The sequence below is a fragment of the Muntiacus reevesi genome, chromosome 8, assembly GCF_963930625.1.
Source record: "Muntiacus reevesi chromosome 8, mMunRee1.1, whole genome shotgun sequence".
NCBI classification, from domain to species: domain Eukaryota; kingdom Metazoa; phylum Chordata; class Mammalia; order Artiodactyla; family Cervidae; genus Muntiacus; species Muntiacus reevesi.
Window position 1 is genome coordinate 72,681,645 of NC_089256.1, and position 27,769 is coordinate 72,709,413.

Genomic DNA, 27,769 nt, shown 5'->3' on the forward strand with positions numbered 1-27,769 from the left:
CTGTTCTCACGGGGCAATGACATGACAGTCGGCATGGCATTTGTGCTGTTGCTGCGTTTTTTTTTTTTAGAAAATAATGTTCATTGATCCTATGGAGGTCTGAGGGTTTTAGTCTTCCTTGTAATATATGCATTGTTGGACAATATTAAATGCAGAAGGAAGCCATGAAGTAATGACTGGTTTTTGTTAGATGTGCAGACTAGAAATCTGTGCTTGTTTGTTTGCATTTTCAGTCCTTTTTTCAGAATTCCTTTCATTGTATCTTCTCATTATGTCTTCTAGGAATAGCTATGATTTTATACATGGTTTATTTTACTTTTTGGAGCACAAGGCAAAAGTGTCCTGTGTCCCAGCCAGCATGCAAGCTTGTCTGATGTATGATTTTCTCTAGGGCCTACTCCTTATAGTTAAAGGAGCCAGAATATCATTTTAATTTTCTTTTTGAAAAGCCTGGCATTTTTCTAGAATGCCTCAGAAAATACCTGTGTAACAGTTGACGTGGACAGAGTGCACAGGTGGATCAGGCTGAACTGAATCCCTTCCTTAGTCATCACTGTTTTTCTTAAGTGATTCCTCAGGATTGAAGATTACTCTAGGAGTAAATATGACAGTCAAAATGGAGTGTGCCTAGTAAGGCATGAATTATCGCTACTAGTATTAAAGTGAAATTAAGCCAATAAAGTGAAGTATCAAGAGAATATCTTCCTTAATTTCATTAACTTAGACATCTCAAGAACAACTTTACCTTTGTTCACTTGTCACCAAAGCAATCTGGTATTAAATAGTCTCACAAGAGTAGTTCGATTTGATGATATTTTCAATTTTGTATATGAAGTACTTATGAAGTGTAAGTATTTCTATGAAGTTTACTGGTTTTTATGTTACTTTAGGTATGGTTTAGGTCAAAATATGTGAATAGACTTCTATTATTGCCATTTAAATCTTCTCTTTCTTTTCCCTGCTGGGAAATACAGTGTTTCAGAAAGGGTCTGTTCTCTCATGGTCTCTTCTGTCTAAAAATATAAAACTGAGGGAGAAGGAAGTTTAGCAAATCACCTCAGAGAAAGATCTCACCTCAGAGATCTTTCTAAGTATAATATCTATTATACTTAGAAAGATCTCTGAGATGATTTGCTAAACTTTAAAGTTCCCAGTCCTATCTCTGCTGAGGCTGAAGTTATAAAGTTATGTCTGCCTGCCATCTCAGGATTGCAAAACGGACTGGACTTTATCTCCCTGAGACACAGTTGTACAGCTGTATTATTGCCCCTGTGTCTGCAGATATTTTTTTCAATAAAATATATATATATATATATAAATTATAAATAAATATATATAAATATATAAATCCAAAAAAACCCAGAGATTGCTATGATTTGCTTAATATTAATATATGTTAGTACTGCATAGTGCTATTATTATTAAATACTATTAACTTAACTTAAAATTTTAAAGAAGACTTTTGTCAATCTGATTATAGCTGCTCCCTGATTTTAAAGGACAGTATTAAGACATTCTACTTGTTGATTGCTCGTTTATGCTTAATTGGCATGGATAAGTCTTAAAAAGCTCATGTCAGACTCAGTTATGTCTGGTAGGTCTCAATTTCTAGATTCCCAAGTGCTTCCCAGCCTTTTCTTCTACAGATGATAACAAAACAAAATACTACTGATTAGAAACAGAAAAAAAACCAACGTGACAAAGGATAGAATGAGAGAGGAAACTCCGTAAAAGCCAGATTTTAGGGTTTTCCTAAAGAGTGTCCATTACAGTAAGCTTCCTCCAAACAAGACGGGAATAAAAGACTGCACAACAGAGTGCTCAAAATCTATGACTTGGGATCAAAGCAAATCTTATTCTTGATTCCAGGCTTAGCACACGCATTGCAATTCTCGTTCTCATCTTGCCTTACAGCTCTGCCTTTTGGCTAAAATCAAGTAGAGACGGGCATTTTTCCCATTCCATATCAGGTTAAACTCTGAGCCAATTAAATTTTATCCAACATGCTTTCTTGTTAACAGTCAGAAGTACTCCAGATGCCTCATAAATCTCAGATGGTTATGAACATAGTTTATGTTCCAGAAGCATGTGATCCTTATTTCCTTTTAAAACAAAGCTTAGATTCAAAGTTGGAGACAAATCCTAGGGCAGATTAATTCAACACAAATTGGCCCATTCCCCAAACATTGGGAACGGTGGATGTCACTAGAAGATAAGGACTCGGAGGAAAGAAATGAATAATCAGGAGGAATGGTGATATTAGGAGTTGGTTTTCTGACTTCTGAACCTTGATAAATGTTCACCTATCAGCCAGGTCTGTTCATATTCCAGATCAGTCTCATTCCTGCCCATCAGCTGGATCTTCAGTGTGCGTGTTTGGGGAGCTGTCAGCTGTTGATTTACAGTTTCTGGTCTTGTCAAATTCATGTATGGCCACCTTTGCCTTTTTCATACCTAAGTCACTGAATTCTTGTTCCCAACCCTGCTCATTGATGGTGCCCACGTAAATGGGTCTTGTGCTTACATTATCAAAAGCTCAGACAGAAGACAAGAGATGCTGTGATAGCACCCACCTCAGAAATTCACTATTTTAGTAATGACAGTACATACTAACTTCCCAGAGGGATTGCAAAGGCCGAGGACAGATTCTATTTCCAGGACTGATCTGACCATAGACATCCCCCATTCCCTCTTTCCTTCTAAAGAACCCAAATTAAGTTTGACCTTCTGGCATTTCTGGAGGTGATGATAATAATCATGGCAGGAGTAGTAGAGGGAAGGTAATAGTAATAATAACAGCTAACGCTCAAAAAGCATTTTCTAAGGGCCATCCCTTGTGTCAGCCTCTTATTTAATCTTCACAACAACCCTAAGACATCAACTGTCTGTATTACCCCCACTTTACAGTTGATGAAACTGTCCCAGGGAAGTTACATAATTTGTCCCAAGTCATAACAACTAGTCGGCAGTAATATTGTTGTGCCTCAGAGAGGTGATGTGGTGGGGAAGAAATGGAGTGAGAAGCTGATGTCTTTGGGAAATATAATCCAATCCTTATTATTACTGAGAAGCAACCATGAAATACTATTATCTGTGCTGTGCTTCCTACTCAAACTTCTGTTGACCCACCATCAACCAGTAAGGCGTGTCCTTTGTGTTCTCTTTCCACTGGGCGGGCACTGAGCTTGTGCTCTGCTTTCTCACATGTTCTGCTGGTGATGAGTGGAGAGAACCAGAATGCAGAGCTTGGTCAGTGGTCAGTAAACGAGACCAATGGTGACCAGTCCCCGTGGAGAATAACCCCACAGTTTTAAAGACTGTCTTTTAAATGCATAAGCTAATTTTGGAACTTTTGAGACTTTTTAAGGCTAAAATAATAAAACCACTAAGGCTCAAACCTGGGCCTTTTGGCTTGTTTAGCTTTTATTTGGCCTGAATGAGTGGTATCCTCTTCATTCCTGACCAGTGTGATTTCCTGCTGACAATCAAAGTTCTGGTTTTTTTGTCATTCCTGAAGGTTTTCTTAGTGGAAAGCCAAGAATATGAGACATGTATTTCCTTTAAAAACATAAATGTGCATTTGAAAATGTTGTGCAAATAGCTTACTCTAGATTTGGCCAAAGCTTAAACACGTGACAAATAAGTTTAGAATCTTTAAAAATACCATCCATAGGTTAAGGAGTTAAATTTAAAAAAAGAAATCAAACAATATTCTAACCATTGGATTGGGAAGTACTTTCTCTTCCTAAAACCAATAGTTGTTGATTAGTCACTAAGTTGTGTCTGACTCTTTTTTGCAACCCCATGGACTGTAGCCAGCCAGGCTCCTCTATCCATGGGATTTCCCAGGCAAGAATACTGGAGTGGTTTGCCATTTCCTTCTCCAGGGGATCTTCCCAACCCAGGGATCGAACCTGCATCTCCTGCAATGGTAGATGGGTTCTTTACCACTGACCCACTTGGGAAGCCAAAAACCAATAGAGGAAATCACAAAAGGATTAGGGCAATAGATTGGAATTTTCCAGATAGGAGTGCAAAAGCTTTAACTTTAATATTTACAAAAATATTCATTGAAGTGTTATTTATTATCATGAAAAGTTGGTAACAATTGAAATACACACTAGAAGAAAATTGCATAATGGATCATTAGGCTGCTATTACTACTTATGAAAAATTACCAGGGGAGGAAATGGTGGTGACAGATATTTAAGTTAAAACACTGGATCTCAAACTATTTGTGTCTCTCATACTTGGCTATGTTTAAAATATATCTCTCTGTATGTGTTATTCTTAGGGAGATAGCAGAAGGGATGGTCACCTCAAGTTAATAGGGATTTAGGGGTTATTTTAAAAGTAGGAATTTCTGGCAGTTTTAATTTTCTTCTTATAGTCTTCTACATGTTAATATTTATGTTTCAGTTCAGTCCCTTTATATTTGAAAAATATATAACTTATTCATGGATAGAGGAAAATGAAGACAAGATATACAAAAATTTAATAGTAACTTGCTGCTAAGTCACTTCAGTCATGTCTGACTCTGTGCGATCCCATAGACGACAGCCCACCAGGCTACTCCATCCCTGGGATCCTCTAGGCAAGAATACTGGTGTGGGTTGCCATTTCCTTCTCCAATGCATGAAAATGAAAACTGAAAGTGAAGTCACTCAGTCATGTCTGACTCTTTGCGACCCCATGGACTGCAGCCTACCAGGCTCCTCTGTCTGTGGGATTTTCCAGGCAAGAGTACTGGAGTGGGTTGCCATTGCCTTCTCTGAATAGTAATTTAACATCACCTATAATCTATTTAAGATGGTAGCTCTAAGAATGATTTTAGTTTCCTCAAATAGTTTGTAAATTTAAGGTTTCCTTTAAGAGGAATTTATGTTTTATAATAAAAATTAAAATTAAAATAGATCAGGAGTTAAACAGGTTAGAGTTGAGGCCAGATAAATTTCTATAAAGGAGAGGATATTTTTATTCCAAGGAGCAATTATTTTGCTGCATTATTACAGCTGCATTTATTCTGAGGAGGGCATGGCAGCCCACTCCAGTTTTCTTGCCTGGAGAATCCCAAGGACAGAGGACCTGGCGGGCTACAATCCATAGAGTTGCAGAGTCGGACACGACTGAAGCTACTTAGTATGCACGCATTCATTATTTTAGGACACTGCCTTTTGATTTCTTCTGTACCAGGTTTAAAATCTTAGTCAGATGTTATAGCTAATAAAATTATAAGATAGATAGTTTATTAAATAAGGACTGTGGGAAGAAGTGCACTTAAATACTTGAGACATCAGTCCAAGAAAGACACTCATGATTTCCAGTGTGTCCAGATGTCTTGATAACAATTCCTTGGTCCAAGGGCTGTTGCTGGTGTTTAGAATGGGACATGGGGCTTCCTAGATGGCTCAGTGGTAAAGAATCCACCTGCAATGCAATAGACACAGGAGACACAGGTTCAGTCCCTGGGTCGGGATGATCCCCTGGAGAAGCCCACTCCAGTATTCTTGCTTGGAAAATCCCATGGACAGAGGAGCCTGGTGGGCTATAGTCCATGGTGTTGCAGAAGAGTTGGAAATGACTGAGCACACACACGCAGGCCCCGTGGGACAAATCAACACACTGAGACAGCACTTAGAAGATATGATTTGACTGGAATGTTGAAGGTGGAAAAGAACCTTGGAGTAGTTGACTTCATTCTTCCTCCTCGTCCTGTTCCAGATGAGGTCCCAGAAGCCCAGAATGATTGAGATCCCCAGGTTCTAGTTAACTTGATTATAATCTCTTGGGGCTGTCAGAGGTTTTTTGATTCCCCCGTTGCTGCTATTTTTAATATTTCTGTCTTACAAACATTTTAGTAATAAGGAATGAAACTATGATTCCATTTTCCCTGCGTTGGTAAAAATCAAAAGCGAATACCTTTCAGCGCTAACCTTATAACATTGGAGAAAGAAGCGGAAGGCTCAGTGTGGCTTCCAAGGAAAACTGACCAGTTTCACAGTTGTGGTCTTTATTCTCATGGTTGTTGTTCGAACATTTTGTTCTCGGGTAAAGGCTTACTTAATGCACATCTGGTTCCCATGTTTATTCTGGAAGACAGCAGCCTCAGGGAGTGACTGAAGATCACTGGACACCGAACCCTGGGAATTATGTTTTAGCAGCTTTATTGAAATTGTGTATTGTGTAATTTGCACATCACAGGGTTAACCCCTTCAAACCATACACTTCTGTTTCCTTCAGTGTATTCACAGAGTTGTATAACCGTGTGCTGCGCTTAGCGGCTCAGTCATGTCCGACTGTTTGTGACACCGTGGACGCCAGGCTCCTCTGTCCATGGGGATTCTCCAAGCAAGATTACTGGAGTTGGTTGCCATGCCCTCCTCCAGGGTATCTTCTTGACTCAGGAATTGAACCTGGGTCTCCTGCTTTGCAAGCAGATTCTTTACCAGCTGAACTACCAGGGAAGCCCTGTATAACCATCCCCACAACCTAATTTTAGGACATTTTCGGCACCCCCAAAAGAAACCTTGAACCCACTCTCTCTCCCCTGCTCTCTTCCTCACCCAGAGCTACGCAACCACTATTCTGCTTTCTGCCTTTCTAGATTTTTCCATTCTGAACATTTCATTTGAATAGAATCATACAGGTGAGAAAGCTGGAAATTTTAATTTGATGGTCAAAGACCACTTCGGTGAACATGACCTGGTTACTCTATGGCCTCTTTCTTCTCAACAGTGTCCTGAAATGTAAGATCGAAACCAGACGAACTCACCGTTGTCACCTATTTACTAGATTACATGGCTTATTCTTGTTTTCTGGAGTCCCTGTATTTAAGATTTAAATAAAAATATTTAGTATTCAAATTTTTTAAATATATGGGAGTACATATCTATTAATATGTGATGGTTGTAGGCTGTGTTACAAAATTGCTAGGTTAGACCACTGCTTGTTAGTTGGAATCTTGAGTGAAAACTGGACTTCTGTAAAACTCAATTTCCTTATCTATAAAATGAGGATTATAATACTAGTACTTACCTTTCAGAGTTCTTCTGAGTACTAAATGAAATAATTTATACATAAGGCCTCCCAGAGTGCCTGATGCACAATGAGTGTTAAGTGAATGTTACCTATTGTTGTTATGAGTGTCATTTATAATAAACTATAGAAGTTATTTTATTTCATTCTTTCTGATGTCATCTGTTCCTACTAAGGATTTGAGTTGGCTTGCAAGAATATTTGCATACCATTAAACACATACACCCACTCTCACAGGAATAAAAACCAGGGATGATAAGGTTAGTAGAAGGACAATATCGAGGAAATAATAACCATAGTAGTGAGAGCTAACATTTATAGATAGCAGGTTATGAATGGACATTTCTTTAGTGTTTTTCCTGGTGAGCTGAGGGACTATTGCCAGATCAGAAACGGGCAGAGACATTCAAATAAGAGTCCCAGGCTAGGACCTGGGAGGGAGCTTGATGGTCTCTAGTCTACCTAGAACTTATACCCCAAGCATTAGACATAGCCAGAGATGACAGCTTGGTCTGGTGTGGATACTCACAGTGTGAAGTTGAGTTCTCCATCTCACAGTATGGAGAGCCCCTGGTTATTAAGCGCTTACCATGAGCTAAGCTATAATTAGAACCCAAAGTGACTCCAAAACTAGATAATTATGAAGTAAACTTGTCTACTCCAGACAACCAGTTTCTTTGTTAATAGTCCTTCTCTAAAGACTGTTCTTGTATATATTAAACTGAAATGTACAATCTCATAGGCACCCTGCTTTCCAATTCTTATAATACTTTCTACATGGAGAAGCAAACACCTAATCAGATTGTCCCCCAGATATCTGAAAACAACTGTCATGCCCCTCACCCTGCCTCACTCTGCTACTCAAACACGCAAGGATAATGTTATTGTTTTTTAGGTTAGGTAGTCCAACATACTATCACTGTTCATTTTTCTTGGAATGTGTTTCTTCTTCTACGCTCAGTGAGGGCTTCCCTGGTGGCTCAGCAGTAAAGAATCCCCCTTGGTGCAGAAGATCTGGGTTCGATCCCTGGGTCAGGAAGATCCCCTGGAGGGAGGGCATGGCAACCCACTCCAGTATTCTTGCCTGAAGAATCCCACGGACAGAGGAGCACGGCAGACTATAGTCCATAAGGTCGCAAAGGGTCGGACACGACGGAAACGACTGAACATGCACACACGCTTGCTCAGTGAACTCCTAGCCAGCCTTCAAGACTCCTTGCCAGTGTGCCTTTCCAACAGAAACCTTCCCCATACCCCAGGTTGGGCAATTCCTCCTCTGAGCAAATACTGCACTTCTCACACTCTGAGAATTAGCTCTTAAAAGCCTGTCTCCTCCCCTGGACTGTGAGCTTCGGATGAGAGTTGTTAACCTTTGTGCTCCTAAACTCCATTCTACCACCTGACTCACAGTAGTTGCTCAACACTGTGGAAGAGAGAATTTTGATCTTATGTTATGTGGATTCCTAACTGTACCTGGTTTTACAGAGTTTTCAATGATAAGAAATGTTTCTGACAAAAGAAGTTTAGGTAGACCTTGACTAACAGAGGACTAAGCCATAGCCTATGGCTTCTCTTGGACCCAAGCATCATCTGGGGAGTAAGACTGAGGCCCTTCAGTAGGTTGGTTACTGAGCTATTCATCTTCACTGGGTAGAAGTATCCACTGATCACCTGATGTAAACAAGGCACTTGTTGCCAAAGGTTAACACCCACCACCTTTGATCAGAGAGATTTAGATAAAATGATTGCAACATTGACGATGTAGTTGAATCACAAAGTTCACAGTAAGCTTAAACAGTGTTCATAAATGTTGGTAAGTTACACATCTAAGTCCAAAGTTACACATCTGTTTTACTCTGGGATCTTAGCAGGTTTTTGTAGAATATGAATAAAAATTATTCCCTAAAGCATGGATAGAGGCTTAACTTAAGGTATGTAACTGGGGCAAGAAGGCCTATATCTGAAGGAAAGAGTGTGGATCTCACCAAGGCTTTGCTGTTATTTGTAAAACTGGCCTGCACCTTAAATGGACTCATTAGGGTTGAACCAGAACATTTAGTAGGTCAGGCACTGGCACTGCCTCTTGCCACCCGAGTTCAGATCTGTCAGTTTTCATCTAAACTGCATCTTTACCACCCATGTGAGCTGCCACAACACTGGACACCCCAGTGAATCCATCTTCTCCTTTCTTTGCTTTCTACCAGGCTCATGGTTTTGTGCTAACTTTTCCCTAGACAGTGGAGCCCAAGCTGGTGAAGGCTGAGGAGGCCACTTCTGCTCAGGGTGGTCCCCAGAAGTCTGGCCTGGGTTTGGAGGAGGAAGAGTCAGACTTGGTATTCTACAGCTGAAGTGGACACGGTGCAGCCTCTGAGACCAAGAAGGAGGCTTTTCTGGAGCAAGCTGACCCAGCGCCATCCAGGCACTGATGGAGCACTTCCTGTTTTAGGAAGCTCTCTGTTTACCAGGACTCTTTCACTCCTAGAGAGCTCAAAGTGTTAGAAAGTCCTCCTTTATGTGGATGTGACAGGAGCTTCTCTAGAATATCCACCCTTGTGTTCCAGTTCTGTCTGCTGAAACCACAGAGGAGACATCTACTGATACCCGCATTCTCATTTCTGTTCAACTTAAAAACTCCAGCTTGTTTCAGGCCTTCCTTATAATGTCTTGTTTTCAGACATCTTCAGCCCAGTCCCTATTCTCTGAGTATCCATGGTTTGCCTTTGTTTTTCTGTGGCCTCAGTCAGGTCCAAGTGTAGACTGACCAGCAAGCTGGAATTATTGGCTGCTTCTCTGGATACTGGGCTTCCCAGGCAGTGGTAATGAACCCACCTGCCAATGCAGGAGATGTAAGAGATGTGGTTTCAACCTCTGGGTTGGGAAGATCCCCTGGAGGAGGGCATGGCAACCCACTCCAGTATTCTTACCTGGAGAATCCCATGGCCAGAGGAACCTGGTGGGCTGTAGCCAATAGGGTTGCAAAGAGCTAGACATGACTGAAGCAAAGTATCCTAAGAGTGTATTAGTTCTTAACAATCAGTGTTAACATGTGCCATTTGTGGGGGACAGTCACTATTTTCAAGGCAACGTGCTGAAGTACCTTATATACCTGATGTTATTTAGTCTTCACAATGATGCTAAGGTCAGTGTTACTATTGTATTTCCTTGATTCTAAAACACTGTTCATGACAAGATAATACCATCAATTAAATTTCAGCTTTTCGGGGAGAAATAGAGATAGAAAAACTCCATCTCGTTAAATGGAGACATAAAATGCAATAGTCATGTCAGTTTCAGAAAAGTTAAGCATGTATTGGGGGAACGGGGACAGGAAGCACATCTGTGAATCAAAGAAATACGGTATCTTCCCTCTGGAGATGAGGAGTCTGTCGACTGGAAAAAATACATGCAACCTAAAAGTTGAGAGTTAGGTTTTATTCGGTGGGAATGTTTGGACTCGAGCCAGAGTCCTGACGCCCTCTCTCCTGACGGGAGACAGAGAACTGACTCCGAGGAGGAAGGGGAGGAGCCAGGCTATATACAAGTTTTGCAGCAAGGGGCAGGTGATCTGAATATTAAAAGATTACTGTTAAATTAAGAAGAGCTAATCTTCTCACATGAAAAGATTTAGTGATCTTCTGTGTATGGGAAGATGCAAATATCTGGGCTTGCCAGAACCATTTCTTTTGTATACATCTATACTGGGGCCCGTCCTGCTTTCTTTATTGTTCATTTCCTAAAGGCCACCTCTCACATCCCCCTAGCTCCCCAGCACTACTGGGGAGAAAATAGCTGATGGCTTTGTTTCACCTGGGCTTAGATATTTGCATTTGGAAGAGGCTTGTTTCCCAGTAGATCACAGAGCAGAAATATTTCATTTCACAAGCCCAAGCATAAGAAATTTGAGTGATTTATTGCAGATTTATTATCTGTGGGCTTCCCTGGTGGCTAAGATGGTAAAGAAATCGGCCTGCAATGCAGGAGACCCAGGTTCAAATCCAGGGGAAGATCCCCTGGAGGAGGGCATGGCAACCCACTCCAGTATTCTTGCCTGGAGAATCCCATGGACAAAGGAGCCTGGCAGGCTACAGTCCATAGGGTCACAAAGAGTCACACAAGACTGAGCGACTAACACTTTCCCTTTCACTGCCATCTGTAGAAGGGAGAACCGACTCAGACCAATTCTGCTGACTGTGGCACGTGTTCCCACCATTCTTGTTACTTCCTCCTCAGGAGCCCTGAAGTGAAGTTGGTTCATCCCAGATCCCCACGGCTTTTTCACAAAGCGGCCGCTAATCTGGGCAACCACTGTCTGTACCTGTGAGTGTTTAAACCTAAATGCAGATGTCTGTGTTTGTCCTTGGCAGTGAACCACTTTCTGTATGTCCCTTTCTCTGTATTTTTAAGATGTGGTTACCAGATCAAAGACCATAAATATTTTGTGACTCTACAAACATAGCACTAAATTATGCTCCAAAGTGGTGGATTCATGAACCGTGCCACCGGCAGTGAGGTTGGGTTAGTGCAGTTGTAACTGGTTTTCAGTACGGTCCATTGCTGGCCTCATTGAGATTGGGGATTTGGGTCTCTTGTAGGAAACTCTTGTATAGTTGATTCTCTCATGGGACCCCTCAGGCCTCTAAACACCCCATTGTTGACTGGCTCAGGCCTGTGGGTTATGCCTTCAATGTTTCTTGGTGTTAATACATGTCTTCCTGTTTCTGTAGCCTCTGGCCTCAACTCTGAATCAAAATCCTTAGGACTGCACTTCTCTAAACTTTGCTGTACTTCCTGCTTGCCCTCTGACTTTGTGCATGCCCAAATCCCCTCTTTGTCTTTATTGTAAAACCCTGACGTATTTGATGGCGTTTGTATAGAATCTCTGAATTCAGAGGACAATTTATGATGGTAACAGAATTTAAATGGGTTGAGTATTAAAAGCAGTTCCTATTTTAGATGCACTGTGGTGAAAGCAAGCCTTCCAGGAGATATCTGGATGGTTGCTTAGCAAGAAATCCATTCTGATTGTTCTAGTTCTCCCTAGACGAAGACAGGAGGAAGTAGAAATTGTCAAGAATATACAGCTGAAAGTTTGAAAGAGAAGAACCTGCCTAGTAGATTTCAAATGACTGAGAGCGTGAACTGAAGAGAATGGATTTCCACCTGTGTGGGGCACATTTAGTGGTGGGAAGCATAGAATTGCGACTAGGAAAGGACTATAGTTTTTTTCTTTTAAAAGTGGGAATAAAGACAAAAGTGACCTGTATATCTCACTTCCTACTAAGATAATTTTTAGTCATGTGCATGACTTTTAGTTATGTGGAGCTACTGGGATTTTATAACTCTGTTTAAGTGAGTAAGAAATAGCGAGTAAAAATTAGTTTCTTCAGATGCTTCTTTAGATTCTGACTCAGCACAACACAACTCATATCTCTCCTGAGAGAAAAGTTGCTGTCTTATACTTCTTGACCAAAATTATAGGCCACTTTCTGTCTAGAAATGTAGGTGTGTGTTTTGAAAAGAAAGCCTTAAGCCGTATTGAAATAGCTCAAATTTAAATCAAGTTTTTTAAACTCAAATTTTAAGTTGACTTTAGTGTTGTGCTTCAAAAAATGTGTTAATATTCAAAAGGATAAAGTTACCTTGTTAAGAACAGACTCTTGGATTGTGATCGAGTGGTAATATCTAATATCCAGGTCTTGAGTTTTATCAGTCCATAGCACAGCTCTGCCCTTTGCCTGATGAGAAATTCAGTATTTGCCAAAGACTTTGTGTATTTTTATTTGGTAGATGATATGTGCTTCTAAAAACACAGGTTTGGCAATTTTAAAAGGGTGGGAGACTATAGGTATACTCCCTATAGATTCAGCTGTTGTCTCATCAATTCACTAGGCATTTTGCTAGGTCCTTTATAAATATCTGTATGCCATTATCTAGGTGAATAAAGGTCCTGACACAGCTGTAGCAAGCTGGTTTTCTTCTCATTGACTATAACATTTCTATTGTATTTTCCTTCTCAGACCTTCATTCCTCCTGTCATAACATGTATTAATATCATTTTGGAGCTAGTCTAAACCAGTGCCTTTCAAACTGAGGTCCCTCTGAATCATTGGGTGTCTTGTTAAAACATGGATTGCGTTTCTGGGATATATGGCTAAGATTCTGCATTTCCAAGTTTCAGGGTGATGTTTACATTCAGTGGACCAGGTTTTGAGTAGCGAGGATCCCAAGGTTATTGCTCCTAGGAAGACAGGTGGTGGCAAAAAGCAAGCAATAAAACAAACATTAAGTCGGAGGAGCCTCATATGTTCACTGATGACTATGATTACTTTGGCCAACGCCCAGCCGAGTTCAGAGAGGCAGTAGTGCATAAATGCATGTTGATTAACAGCTTTGGGCCCTGCAGTCCTCTTTCTGCCACTCAGCAGCTGAGTCTCATGGGCGCATTACTAATCCCTAAACTTCAATTTCTGAATTTGTGATATGCAAGTAATATGAAAGTTTACATTATAGGATTATTGTAATGATCAAATGATATAATGCATATGAAGTACTTAGTGCTTGCTCAATGTTAGCTATCTATAGCGATAATTCAGAAGACGTTTATTGAGCATCTACTATATGCCTGGTATGTAGGTGTGTAAAAATTCCAAAGCAACTCTTTCCTTTTGACAGATATTGAATTCAGTTTTTGGAGAGTTCCCAGAGTTGAGATTAGATCTAAAACTTTGACTCTGAGGCCAGTGCTCTTCCTGCCTAATTCTGTGCCTGATTCATTGGCTGTCTCTTGGGTACCGTATTAAAGCTAGTCTGGTTTCAGACACCTTTAAGTGACACCTGTGTGCTGAGTCATAGTGGATTCAACATGTTTTAACTTAAAACCCGAAGTGAGTTATGTTTGGTTCCTTGGGTTTGAGCAAATTATCTCTGAGGATACAAATTGCAGGATAGGTTTTTGTTTTGTTTTATATCATCTGGATGGTTTTGCTTGATCAGCTGAATCTGAGTGAGATCAGAGGATAGGCATAGTTAATTTCTATTCCAGTGGATCATATTCTGAGCATACACCTACCTTCCACTTTGGTATCTACCTTTTATTATATTTTGTTAACGTTTAAGCGTTTTATTTTGTGTTGGAGTGTAGCCGATTAACAATGTTGTGGCAGTTTCAGGTGCAGAGCAAAGAGGCTCAGCCATGCATGGGATCTACCTTCTGAAATAATTTCAAAAGGACTCTGTCTTTGCATGAACGAACTTGTTTTTCTGAGAGAGACTAAAAACATTACACTCTGCCTCTTTCCCAAAAAGCACCCAGCAAGTGTGCTTACAAGGAGCTGAGTGTTACCACTTTTCATCTATCTTTCTTTCAAACCCCTTCTTGAAAAGGAAATGATCACTGACTGAGCATTTGTCTTTTCTTTATCGGATTGTTTCTCTAGTCATTGAAACTTGCATGCTTTTTCTGAGCTTGTAATAGTTTTCTTTGTGATACATATTATAATTTCATAGATACTAGTTTGGCAGAATCTTCCGGATGTGATTATTGTGTTTGTGCAAACGTAATAATCTCACTGAGCAGAGTCTTCTGGTAGTGAAAACAGTGAAATTAAAGCGATATTCATAGTAGGAATTGACAGATTGCTTTCTTTAAGTGTTTTGACAATTTCTTTTCGCCTTTTTTTTTTTTTTTGCTTGTAAGTAGTAGTTTGCCTATTTTTGTTACAGGAAATATAAAAATGACTTTTGTTGCTGGTTATTCTGTAGGATCAATGAAAATTACTTGTTCTTTCTTTGAGTATTGCTATGTGTTGATTGATTTTTACAACTCTACTTGTTATTCCTATCTTGGCAGATTTTTTTAAAAACAGCTTCATAAGGATATAATTTACAAGCCATAATTTTCACTTATTTAAAGTGTACAATTCAGAAGTTTTCAGAATATTCACAGTGTTGTTTTGTAAATTTTTACTAGTACATTTTTCTTTTCTCTTTCTAATGTGTGTGTCCACCCTGCCTCCATATTACCATACCTTTAACAAATTTGTTTAATGCTTATAGTTTGGGGCAGATATAGGTGGCATAACAAGGAACTCTTGGAAACTACTAACTTAAGGTACTTCCTGATTACTCTATGGCTTTTTATTAACTTTATATTAGTGCCAATTTAATGATGATTTGATCATCTGTCAGCTGTGCCTGTGAGTCATTCGATCCAGCCTGTTTCTCATCTTTCCTATCCTTCTTTCCCCTAACCCTCACCCTTATACACATCCAGTTTAACTTATTTACCTTAAATATTGCATTGTTTCTCAAAGGTGGCAGAACTGAGCTCTGATGGTTCCACGAAGGCACTATTTTATGTCCCTGAGACTTATCTGGAAATCGTTATTGTCCACAGTAACTTATTAAAGAGAGCAGTGCCAGTATTCTGTTTAGCCCAGTATCTTTTTTAGTTGGGAAACCACATTGGTTAGTTGGGGAGTAAAAAAGATAACCAATTGAAAATAATGTTACTTATCCTACAAAATCCAATTTTGAGCAGCTCAAAATTATTGTCATTGAATACTTTTAGCTCCAGGACTCCAGCATCCAGAGCAGGAAGTGAGAAGTAGCGGATGGGAACTTTGAGATAAAATCTAAATGCCTTAACATCACCTGCCCTTAACCCTATGCCCAACTACACTGTACTTTTTTTCATTTCCTGAAACCTGTCATGATTATGGAGATAAAATATAGTGGTTAGATTGAAGATATAGAATTTGACAGGACTTACTGTTTGAATATAGAGAGTTAGGGAAAGAGTATGGCTGCAGATGAATTCCAGGATTTGGTTTATGCAGCTGGGTAGATGATGTTCCCAGTTCATTCAGGAAGGAAACAGAGAATGAGGAAATGTTTTGGGATTTGGAAGATGATGATTCTATTTGGAGAATATCAAGTTCACCCAAGTGGGACATTGACAGGTAGTTGGGTATATATATCTGAAGCTTAGGAAAAAGAACAAGGCTGGAAAGAGTTACAAGCCCAGTAGACACCAGTGTCTGGGAATAGAGATGGCTCCTTGTTTAGGGAGCCCCCACTCTTCCAGGGGAGGTAGAGGGCAAGTGGGAAGGAATGTGTTCAGCGGTGGTATCACCTGGGAGCCGTAAGAGCACCAAAGAAAGGAAACAGGAGTATGTATTGTCACCATATGTTGCTATGAATGAAACCACCCCTGAGAGGTGAGCAGAATCTGAAAGGAAGATCGTGGGACCCTGAATGCTACCAACATGTAAAAGCTGAGCAGAACAGCCTCCAAGAAGATTACATCTCAGTGGCTGAAGACAGAGGAAGAAAACTAGAATAGTGTGGGAACGTGAAAGCCGAGAGAAGAGGCTTCAGGAGGGCGTCAAGCAGCAGAAAGTTTAAGTGAGATAAAAATGGAGACAAAGGCAAAGTGGAAAAGAACGTTCTCAATAGACTCATCTGGGTGTGGTAGAAGCACTGAGGAGAGTCATCTGGACCAGCCTGCAAGGACAGGGAGGTTTCCTGGAGGAGGTGGCACCCGGGACAAAGAATGAGTGACAAGAGTTAATGAGACCAAGAAGGAAACTGGAGTAAGGCAGACTCCAGAGGGAGCAGCCTGGTGGAAGGCTGAGAGGTCAGAGAGCAGGAAACACGTGTGGTTCAGTCTAGCTGAGCGGGGAAGCAGAAATCCTTCAAAAACGTGACTCAAGTCACAGCAAGAGAAGTTGAGTGGAACATATATGTAATTGAGGTGCTTGTGAATATTGTAAACAGCAATAGGAAAAAACAGGAAGCAAGAGAGGTTGATAAGGGAATTGATTAATCGAGTGATGGGGGTTGGAAAGGAGCACAGGTGGGAGATAGCAGATATGGACGGAAGGGCATTATTCTGGGGTCTTAATGGGGAAGGAGGTAAATCCACAGGCGAGGTGGAGAGTAATGACAGTGTGCCTTTCACAGTGAAGTAAATTGTGGGAGGTCATTTTGTTTCCCCAGCACCCATCATGGTGCTCAGCATATTGTGGTTACTCCATAAATACACGTTGAGTGAATTATATCATCCTGAGTCGCTTGAGAAACCCACAAAGAGGCACGCCTGGAAAGCAAGATGACTTGCCAGTCTGGCTGGCACACGCCGACTCTCTCCAATTCACCGAGGTTTGGCAGCCTATCTTTGTCTGCCATTTCTTGTTAGCGTTAATGCAATCCATGTGCTTCTCAGGGGTGTCGCAGAATTAGGTGTCATTAGAATAGCTCTGTTCCTTAGTGACATACATAAGAGCAGCTATTTCTTGAGCAAAGACCAAACTAGTTCTTTTCCTGTGAAGCTGGCAGTCAGTCCACACGTACTGAACAGTCTGCCTGCAGTTAAGACAATAGCAACTTCTCCTGCCTGTCTGGTCGTACTCCTTACACATTTGGACATGGTTCACAGATACATTATATGGAATGAATCTGGCCCAGAAACGGACTTGTGCTAGCATGTGGAGCATGAAAGAGGCCTCAGTTCTAGTCTTGCTTCTGCTTTCTCTGTGGGATCTTGAGCTTCTGTCTTCTTCTCAGTGCATCAAAGGATGTGAAGCCAAATGACTACCATTGCTAGAGTGGTAATTACTAGAGCTACTTGATTCTCATGTGTACTAGAAGTCACTGACCAGGGTTTGTATCCACTGGTTTCATCAGTCCAAAGATTGTATCCTCAGTTCTTGACTTCATTATTCACCTTGTTTTATGTAAAAAAAGTAAGAAGGCCAGTTTTTAATATAGCAGCTCGCAAGTATCTAGCACAAATTTGGTCCAGATATTATTTTTAGTATTTTATGAAAAAAGTGAAATTCACTCAGTCGTGTCCGACTCTTTGCAACCCCATGGACTATACAGTCCATGGAATTCTCCAGGTCAGAATGCTGGAGTGGATAGCTGTTCCCTTTTTCAGGGGATCTCCCCAAGCCAGGGAAGATCGAACCCAGGTCTCCCGCATTGCAGGCAGATTCTTTACCAGCTGAGCTACATGTTGACTGACTTAATCCTCACAACAATCCAATGCAGCAGGCATTACTCCTCTCCCCACTTTGTAGATGGGAAATTAAAGCACAAAGAAGATAAGTTACTCACATAGGTTCACACAGCTTATAAGTGGTGGCATGGACATTCAAATTCAGGTGTTCATTTGACTCTACCATGTTGCATCTCAGCTAAATCCAAGTGGTAAGTGGGCCAGGGACTCAGGTGTTTCCCTAGTAGGAAGGCTCCTCTGTATCTGTCTTCAGTCTGAAATATCTCTTCTCTGTCATTTCACTGAGACTCGTATTTAAACCCTGGCGCATGCACGCTGTCGCTGAGAGATCAGGCCTGGAGTCTCAGTTCCCTCACCTCGGTTGTGGAGGTGACCGTAATGCCTCCTGTCTGGGCTTCTGGAGTTCAAATGAGATCAAGTCTAGAAGAATGCGTTAAAAGAAGGAAAAGGCTGTTGGTCATAATTTTAATAATTATTATTACCTGTGCGTGGACATTTTTGAAGAATTTGTGAGACGAGTTTCACTGTATTTTAAAGCTTGGATTCCTAAAATAAAGGCAGGAACTTCCTGATTTAGATACCCAGTACTAAGGAGGGGAAATTTTCAAATGAATTTGTTAAAGCTTTCTTGTTTTAAAAGTTTAATCGAAGCAATTTTAATAGCTCCTCCAGAAAGGAAAACTCAAATAGAACTTCAGTTTTGATGACTGTTTTCCCTTACCTGAACATGACTACCATTAGTAGTGGACACCCCAACTTTATAGACAAGAGCCATGGAGCATCAAGGCCCTGTTTTGAGAGTTAGTTTAGTTGTCTCAAAAGAGGTCAAGTTTACTTTCAGTTCCATAGGGGCCTATTTAACTTCATGTTTTTACTGTTTTTTTAATTAACCCCAAGCATGACCAAGAACTGTGGATGATAACTGTTGACTCTAAGGGGAATCAGGTTGAAGTCTACAAATATGCTTTCCAGAGGGTGAAGCATTTCAAAATATCTTGCATTTTGCCCGTTAGTGGGTCACACCTATTGGCTGAATTTAGAAAGAAGAGTGAATTTTACTTGTTTGTAAGGAATGCAGAAGTCATTAACTATAATTGAATTAAGGATATGAGTAAAGTGTCACATTTGGCAGCTATTTTTTCCAATTGTTTGCTTTAAATGAAGTATTTAAAAATAGGAATATTTAGGGGAAAACCCCTATATACCTATAACATCCAGATTGAAAGAAAATGTTACTGATATATTAAGTCCTCTTCATACCCCTTATTATTCACATAGTTAGAGGTTACCCACCCTTTCTCCAGAAAGGTAGCCATGCTTCTAAAGTTGTCATATAGTTATTTACTTGATTGCTTTTCACATCATACTTCTACGTACATTTATGTTAATGGATAACATACAGGATTGTTTTGCTTGTTTTTTAATTCTAAATATAAACTCTAAGCTGCCTTTTTTTCCCATTAAACTTTGTGCTGATATATTTATTTTCTCTGCTATATAGTGTTGATATCTTATTTAAAATAAGATACCTATCCATACCTACCTATCCATTCTGTCTTTTCCAAAACTTGATAAATTTTTTTAATTATTATTTCAAACTTTTGTGTGTGTGTCTCATTTTCTCTCTAGCCTGACATCCTGGGACTCAAATTACATAATTGTTAGATCTCTTGGTATCATCATATAAGTCACTGAGGCTCTGCTCATTTTTTAGAATTCTTTCTACCACTTTGTCTGTTCTTCACTTTGGATCATTTTGATGACTCAGTCAAGTTCACTGATTCTTTCTGTCATTGCCATTTTGATGTTAAGCCCGTCCACTGGGCTTTCTTTTTTGCTGAGATTTTCTACTTGTTCATTCATCAAAAACACATTTTCCTTGACCTCCTAGTGCATGTTATGATATTTGCCTTAAAATCATTGTCAGTTAATTACTGCATCCCAGGATGCGCCTCCATTGATGTACTTTTCTCCTCAGAATAGATCACATTTTCCTGTTTCTTCTTTGTCAAATAAGTTTAGATGATATTGTAATTGATACATCATAGACTCTGGATTTAGTTATGTTCTTTGCAAAGAGTTTGTTTGTTTTAGGAGGCAGTTAACTTGGTTGGAGTCATACTTCACAATCCATATTCCCTGCGGTGAGCAGTAGCGGAAATCTCTACTGAAGTCATTTTAGTATCTGAGTTCTTTGGAGTGTCCTGAGGCATACATGGTTCAAAGGTTGGCCTAAGCAGAACCTGGTGCTCCCTTCGTGTGACTCTTTCCTTTCCGCAGTTTCCCAGTTTACTTTTAAACTGTTGTAATTGCCATTAAAACTGTTTCCTGGTTCTTAGAGCCAGTACAATCATGGATTTTCGTTCTGAGTTTTAGTCGTCCCACTTGGCATGAATTAGATGTGTCCTTGGACAGAAATAGCGCCTTCAGTTTCTTCCCCATGCTGGTCCCTTTCCAGTTTCTCCATGCTTTCTGTTGTTTTTTAACCAGTTATGTTTTACATTTTGTCCAGAATTTAGAGTCATCTTCTGTCGGATGGCTGACCTAATAGAGCTACACCTGTATTACTAAAAGCTAGAAGTTGTGATCCTGAATAATTTTTATATGAGATTTCTTATTCTGTAGTTTCCACGGTTTCACGCAGTTCCTTTTCGGAACTGCTGGGGATGCCTCTTCTAGTCTCGTTTAAACAGATTGTGCAAACACAAAAAAATAAAAATAAAAAAAAAAACAGATTGTGCAGCTCTTTGAGGCTCTGCATTTTTGTAGGAGTCTCACCTCTAGGTCCCTGCCTCCCATGGTCCTAGGATCATGTCTCCTTACAGTCACATGGGGACAGAAAAGTAATCTCAGACCCTTTATCTATGATCAAAACCCTTTGGGCCTCTTCAACCTCAGTTCCAGTGTACCCATCTGACTTTATTTCTTCCTGGTTGGAAACTGGAAGCTTTTTCTCATTATTGTTTTTGGTGCTGCTGCCTCTGCTTTTATCCTTGACCAAGTATTTTTAGAAATTAGTCTTCAATTTATTCAGCAGTTCCATGTTTGTAGTGGGAAATGGGCGCCTGCCTTAGCTTAATCCATTTTGTTTTCAGACAATTGTAGTATTTTCTATGTTGTTCTTAGTGGGAAACAAATAGACCATCCCCAGAGTACAACTCTGGCTGCTAATTCCTTTACTAATGAGGGAACTGAGTTCTAGTATTGATATATGGAGTTTGAACAGAAGACTTGTAGCTCTTAGAATAGCTAAGGGCATAGAAGGAACTAACATTGTTTCAGCATCTACTATGGCCTGAGCTCTGAGCTACTCACATCATTTAATTCTTATAATTCCTTACATTAGTAGTATTACCTCCACTTTACACTTAGGTGATGGAAACTTCAAAGAGTCATAAAGAACTTGTTTTTCAGCCTAAGGAGAATTAGAATTCAAGCTATTTGACTCAAAAATCACATACTTTCCATGGTACTCTGCTGTCTCAACAAATATTTTTGTAAATATATAGATGATTAAAAAATTGAGATTTTGTTGTGTTTACCACTAGTCAAGACAGAAGTTTGAGAGCTCATTAGTGCTGTAGAATGTCTAGAGGAGTTTACACATGCGTGTTTGTCAGCTTCATTCTTTTCATGGGTGAAATTCATGGGTTATCAGTGAAAATGCTTTCTGTGCTGCCTCACACTAATGGAGGTTGTTTGCCAATTCTTTGGAGGGAAGTGAAAGAAAAGGAATCATAGTATTTTAGACAGGTGGACAGAATTTTAATGATCAAGTCTATATGTGAGAACATAGTTTCTTCAGTTAAACAGGACTGCCATCATAAGATGCACAGAACAGTTTCAAGAAAAAGAAGCAACAAAAATAGAAATGATTATATGAAAATTGTTGAGTTAATATCTATAGTTTTTTGGTCAACATGCGTCATCAAAAACAACATTGTGCTCATTAAAAAAAATGTTTACTGTTCTGAGCCAGTGAAAGAAATTTTTTCTTAAAGAGATTTTAATAGACATTAACTCTACCGTGGGAAAATATTTATCTTGTTCATCTGTTGCTCACCCACTGAATCATTGGTGTTCTTAATCTCCCTTGTAAGAAAAATGTTTATGTTAATATCATTTAACATAATGTATCAGCCAGAATGGAGTATGTTTCTATAAATTTATGTGCAGTTAGCTTCCTCTACTGAAGACCCATCACAATGCATGCATATTCTATTCTTGACCACAAAAAATTGAGTATTCATTTAACATTGAAGGATATTATTTTTAGAAGTCTGACCACAGTTTATATTCCTTTTTATAAAAAGGAATGTTTCCTTTGGGATCCTTACTGGATTTAAGTCAGTTTATTGGCTGTACCAAGTCGCTCACTCATCATATCTAATAAGCTTATTAACAAACTTTGGAGTCAGGAGGGCCCCCTCTTACGTTTTCTCTTCAATACAAACGTTGATAGGTGCATTGTGACTTATAGAGGCAGGAACAAATCTCATTTAGATATTGGCTCAGAATCATCACCTGAATGCCCTTTGCATTTGGGCTAGGTTTTAATTCCCTGGTTGGGGTTTCTTAGAATGTGTTCTTTTCTCTGACATTCGGTGGTGCTGAAAGAAGAGTTTTCCTTATTAAAATGTACTTGCTGTAAAGTCCTAAATACAGAGAGTTGCTTGTTAATTTCCGTTTTTACATGAGGAAACTGCCTACTAAAGTCCAGGTTAGCAAGGCAAAGATAGCGCCGTCAGATTGCTGTGCGACCCTCAGCAAGTCACTTAAGCTGTCTGTGTCCTCAGGCTCCTTGTTTGTAAAAGGATATTAGAATAGAACCCTCTCCATAGGGCTGTGGTGAGGGTAGATTGAATTAGTGCATGAAAAACACCTGGATCACTGCCTGGCACGTGGTAAGAACCATTCGAGTTTACTTTTTGTTATTACCTTTAACTTCAGCATAAAATGAATGTCTGCAAGAGAGGAGATGGTTCTGTGGTTCGTGCTGGTTCTAACACTATCTGAACCCAAGTTTCCTGGATAATAGAACCCGAGAGCAGCAAGAGGGAGAGGGAAAGAGAAGGGAGGCAGCGAAGTGTCAAAGGTGGTACATTCCTTGGCTGGCCATAGCTTCACAAAAGTCAGCAGTGGCTCGGTCGCATAGGAGAGTTTCCACATTGGCTGTTCGCCTGCAGGGTGCTCAGCCCAGTCAGGCGAGGAGAAGGGAGAGGAGTACATCTTCCCTTCTCCCAGGTTCTGTGGCTTGGTTCCCCGTCCCCCCGTTGCCCCGTCTCCCTGCCTCCCCCAGCACACGTGCACAAATCCTGAGCAAGCCAGGTTCCAGCCCCTGGGACTGTACCTCCTCAGAAGCCTCAGAGTGAACCAGTCCTTCTGTCAGTCTAGCCAGTGGTGGGTGGAGCCGGAAGGCTGGAGCTACGATAGCTCCTGCTGGGTTGCACCACGGAGGCTGTGTGGAAGCCCTGCCCTTACCCAGGGGGAAGTCGAGGTGACTGGTGGCATTAGGAGAAGAGGTAAGAGTGGTGGTGATGGGCATCCCTAGTGAGCTAGTGGCAGAGGCCAGGGGCCAGCCCACCCTTCACATCTGTGCACCCTCAGTAAGCTGCTGTGGCTCCATGTCTTTGATTCTAAATGAGATTTTCTTGAGGATAAGTGATTCATGTAATGCACCTTTAGTGCGTGGCTTTGAGTTGTTATTTAGACACTAAGTCGTATCCCACTCTTTTGTGACCCCATGGACTGTAGCCCACCAGACTCTTCTGTTCATGGGATTTCCCAGGCAAGAATACTAGTGTGGGTTGTCTTTTCCTTCCCCAGGGGATCTTCCCAACCTAGGGATGAAACCTGTGTCTTTGGCATTCACAGATGGGTTCTTTACCCCTGAGCCACCAGGGAAGCCCTTGGCTCAGAATATATCCTCAATACATGACATAATATTTTCCTATCCACTCATATTTGAAATAGACATTGGTTTCTCTTAACACTTGTATTTGCCTCTGGAAATGAAATATCTATTTGAACTAAAAGATATGACGGAGATGAACTAGAAAAAGCTGATATCACTGCAAAGAGGGTAATATTTAATCCCAGAACCTGTCAAAGGAAATGACTAAGAAAGCCTGAGGCAGAGAACAGAGGTCATCAAAGAGGTCAAAGGATTTAGGGAAAAATCATGGGAACTGAGAAATTATTTTCCTGCTAAAACTTGCTTTTGTAACTGTAGATTCATTTTTGTTTTTAGCTAGGGAATAAGAAAAGAGAACATGGTTTCCAATTCCTGTTCTGTGGACACAGGGAGTGAAATGTTTTGGCACCATCGTCTCCAATCTTGATACCACAAGGGAGAAAAGCAGTCAGTGTTAGGCCAGATATTTATCCAAGGCTTACTATGATGTCACTGGAATTTGAGTTTAGTTATTGAAAACACATTTATGATTTTTGCATTTCAGGGAGCATCAAATCATTTTGTACAAATCCTGGCTGTGTAAAATGTTTGGGAGGGGGGGATTATGTAGTATGGATCTGCCAATTAATTTCATCAAAATGAAAACTCTTGGTATGAAACCAAGAAAGAAGGATGAGTAAGTGGGAGATTTCTGGGCTCTGGAGGCTTCAAGAGCAGATTAGACATGAAGCTCAAAAGGAGGATAGTGTTTGGGAAATAAACTTCCATCTCTGGGAACCATGTAAGTAGCAAGTCTTTCCTGTTTGCATTTTACAGAGGAGAACCTATGGAGGCTGTTAGTTGCCCAGATTACACTGATAATAAGGGAAGAATGAACTTAGGTCATCTGACCTATCCCTTACACCACTGACATTTAATTATCTGTTCAAGGTTCAAAAAACCCTCCAGTGATATTTGTGTAACCAATGTCCTTAAAAAAATTCAAAGATCTAAGTAAACATTGAGTCAGGGTTTTTTTCGATGTTATTTTCTCAAAATATATAAACTGGAATGTAAAATATGATAATACCATTTACCTTATTCAAAGTCAGCTAAACTCAAAAAATTTTTATCCAAGGCTTACTCTGTCACCAGAGATTGAGTTTAGTACTTGAAAACACATTTATGATTTTTGCATTTCAGGGAATATCAAATCACTTTGTACAAATCTTTGCTGTATAATATGTTTTAGGGAGGTTATGGACCTCCCCAATTAATGGAGACCTACCAATTAATTTCATCAAAATGAAAAATGGGAAGACAAGAAATTCCCATGACTCAGTTTGGTTTTAGATGATCTAATTATAATTCACTTCATATTCATCTGTTGTGATTTTTTATTTAGAAATCCATTGCATTTGTTTCCCTTGGTAAGCAAACATCACATATTGAAAAAAAAAATACAGGGACAACTTCCTAAATTAGAAAGAGAAGCAGGAAGTAAATCACCATCATCTTCACAAAACAGAAGTTGAGATTTTTTGTTGTTGTTATTACTATGCCTTTTTTCATTGTTTTATTCTAAGAGTGTGCAAAGTAAGGAGTACAAGTGTCCATCCATCCTGCCATTCCCCAGTTCCACTTCTGGCTAGTTAAGGAGCTGGACTTTGGAGTCAGACCAAGCAAGTTCAAGTCCAACTCCATGACTTCCAGCCATGTGCCCCTGGACAAGCTGCCCACCTCTCATCTTAAAAATGGGAGTGGCAATAGGACTGGGTTCCTAAGGTTGTTGTGAGGAGTCACTGAAGGCATACAATTAATCTTTTTGTATAGTGCCTGGCATATAGTACATATTCAGCCAATATTAGCTAATGTTAATATTTATTTTAACATTAATAGTTGTAGTTAATATTATTATCCTTGTAGTTTAGCTAAGGCAATATTTATGCACGAGTCTATTAAGGAAAATATCTGTTCTCTTTGATGTTCTGCTTCCCAATCATGTTGAAAATTAAAGATCAGAAAACTCTAAATTTCTCTGATTTCACCATTAGATAAGTGTAGGTAATTATAATTAAATGTTCCCTGTAAAGATGTTTAATTCTAGTATTTAAAACCAGAAGAAAAAAAAAGCAAAACCATTTACTTCCCAGATACAGACACAAATAGAAATAAAACACAGCTGCTGTTATCACTCTGTGGGTTCCATCTCTACTTGGTACCAAAAGAGATAATGATCTTGCAGTATATTTATAAGGAGGTGACAAAACCAATTACATTATCTCAAGTGTACACACTGAAGGCTTTATCCTGTTGCTGGTTAAAATAGGCTGTAACTGTGACAACTGCTCACCCACCATTATAGATTATTTCAGATGAAAGAAAATATGGGATAATAAATTATGATGTGACAACATAGGAGTGTCAGTGGCCTTGCAGCTTGATATTCAAGAATAAAACCAGCAGTACAATCGTTGGACAAAAAGTCAACGCAAAGCAACCATGCACTCAAGCGAAGGCAGTGATGGACAAGTAGTTTGGTTCTTTTTCCGTTATTAAATGGTAAGATCTTCAAAAAAACCTGAACAAACCTACAAAGCCTTTAGGTCAGCTGAATTTCTATGGAACCTCGTAAAATATTACGAGCCATAAAAATAAAGGCTAAGACGAAGTTGAGGAGAGTGTCAGGTTATGTTGTTTACAAAATTGTAAGGACAGTGGAGCCAATGGGATCCCTTAGAAGGGTGGTGATTAAAGCAGAAAGTATCTATTGTTACAGAAGTTCAACTTATATAAATGACTAATTTATAGACATTCAAGTCCATAAAATAAAATTAATAATTTCAAACTTCTATAACTAAGTCCATGAGATTTCAGAGCCAGACAAATCTGTTTTATAAATTCAGCACTGACATGACTGAAATGATCTTAGATAGATTATTTAACTAAATAATCAAGGGTTTGAATGCAAATTATTCAGACTAATCATAAGTACCAGGTAGGATCATTGTGGGTACTAAATAACATAACTGTGCTAAAATGGTGCTGAGTGCATAGTAAATACTTGAGGATAAATGATAAGAGGATTCCTTTCTGTTTCTTTTCTCACTCTTAAGTTTTTCACAGATTTATATCCTTCTATCTTCCTTACCTGAAATATCATATGTTTTGTTAGATTGATCCAGTAACTCTGTACTATTTATTCCAATTAGCTTGCAATGTGTAAATTATTCTCTGTGTATCTTAAATTCAACATGCATTTTTAACAACATTAACACATTAACATTATAACATTAACATTTATTCTTTTAACATTAACACTGTCCAAAAGGAAAGTCATTTGAAGCGACCCTTGTTTTCCTTTGCTGTGCTGAGAAAGTTAACTAAGTTACCCATTAGACTGTTTAATCAATGGAAAATACCTAAAGTCTTGACAGATTCACAAGTAGCAATGATATGATGTAATTTCTTACTTGCTTTTCCTTGTTTCATTTCCTCTTAAGTTTTTCATTACCTTGTATTTTAAATAAAGCAAGCCCTGGCTCATGGTTGGCATTTAATAGGTGTTGGAATTGAGAGGGAAGGAATTAAATGTTTTAATTATGACCGGAGGCACTGACTTCTCATATTCATATGAAAAACTACTTCAGTTAATTTCTTGGGATGGGAGAAGGGTTAAATGGATTACATTATAAGGGAGACTGAACAATTTATTTCATCTTTTATTTACACTTAAGGTTTTATTGTTAAAGGAATTCTGGAGATGAAATGGCTCAACCTTTTTAATTTATAGAGAAGGAAACAAAGGTCCTGAATTTAAA

General features: G+C 39.5%; 1 protein-coding gene across 6 annotated transcripts in view; it reads left to right on the plus strand.

Annotated features, from left to right (window-relative positions):
• Positions 1 to 27,769, plus strand: part of PLD1 (phospholipase D1) — a 267,970-nt gene that overhangs the window by 61,333 nt on the left and 178,868 nt on the right. Inside the window, exon 1 of one of the 6 annotated variants that reach the window (XM_065943634.1) lies at positions 23,453 to 23,577. The exons of the other annotated variants lie outside the window; for them this stretch is intronic. The gene's annotated coding sequence lies outside the window, so the exon portion shown is untranslated. Of the gene's footprint in view, positions 1 to 23,452; positions 23,578 to 27,769 lie in introns of those variants that run through there. 6 annotated transcript variants of the gene reach the window in all.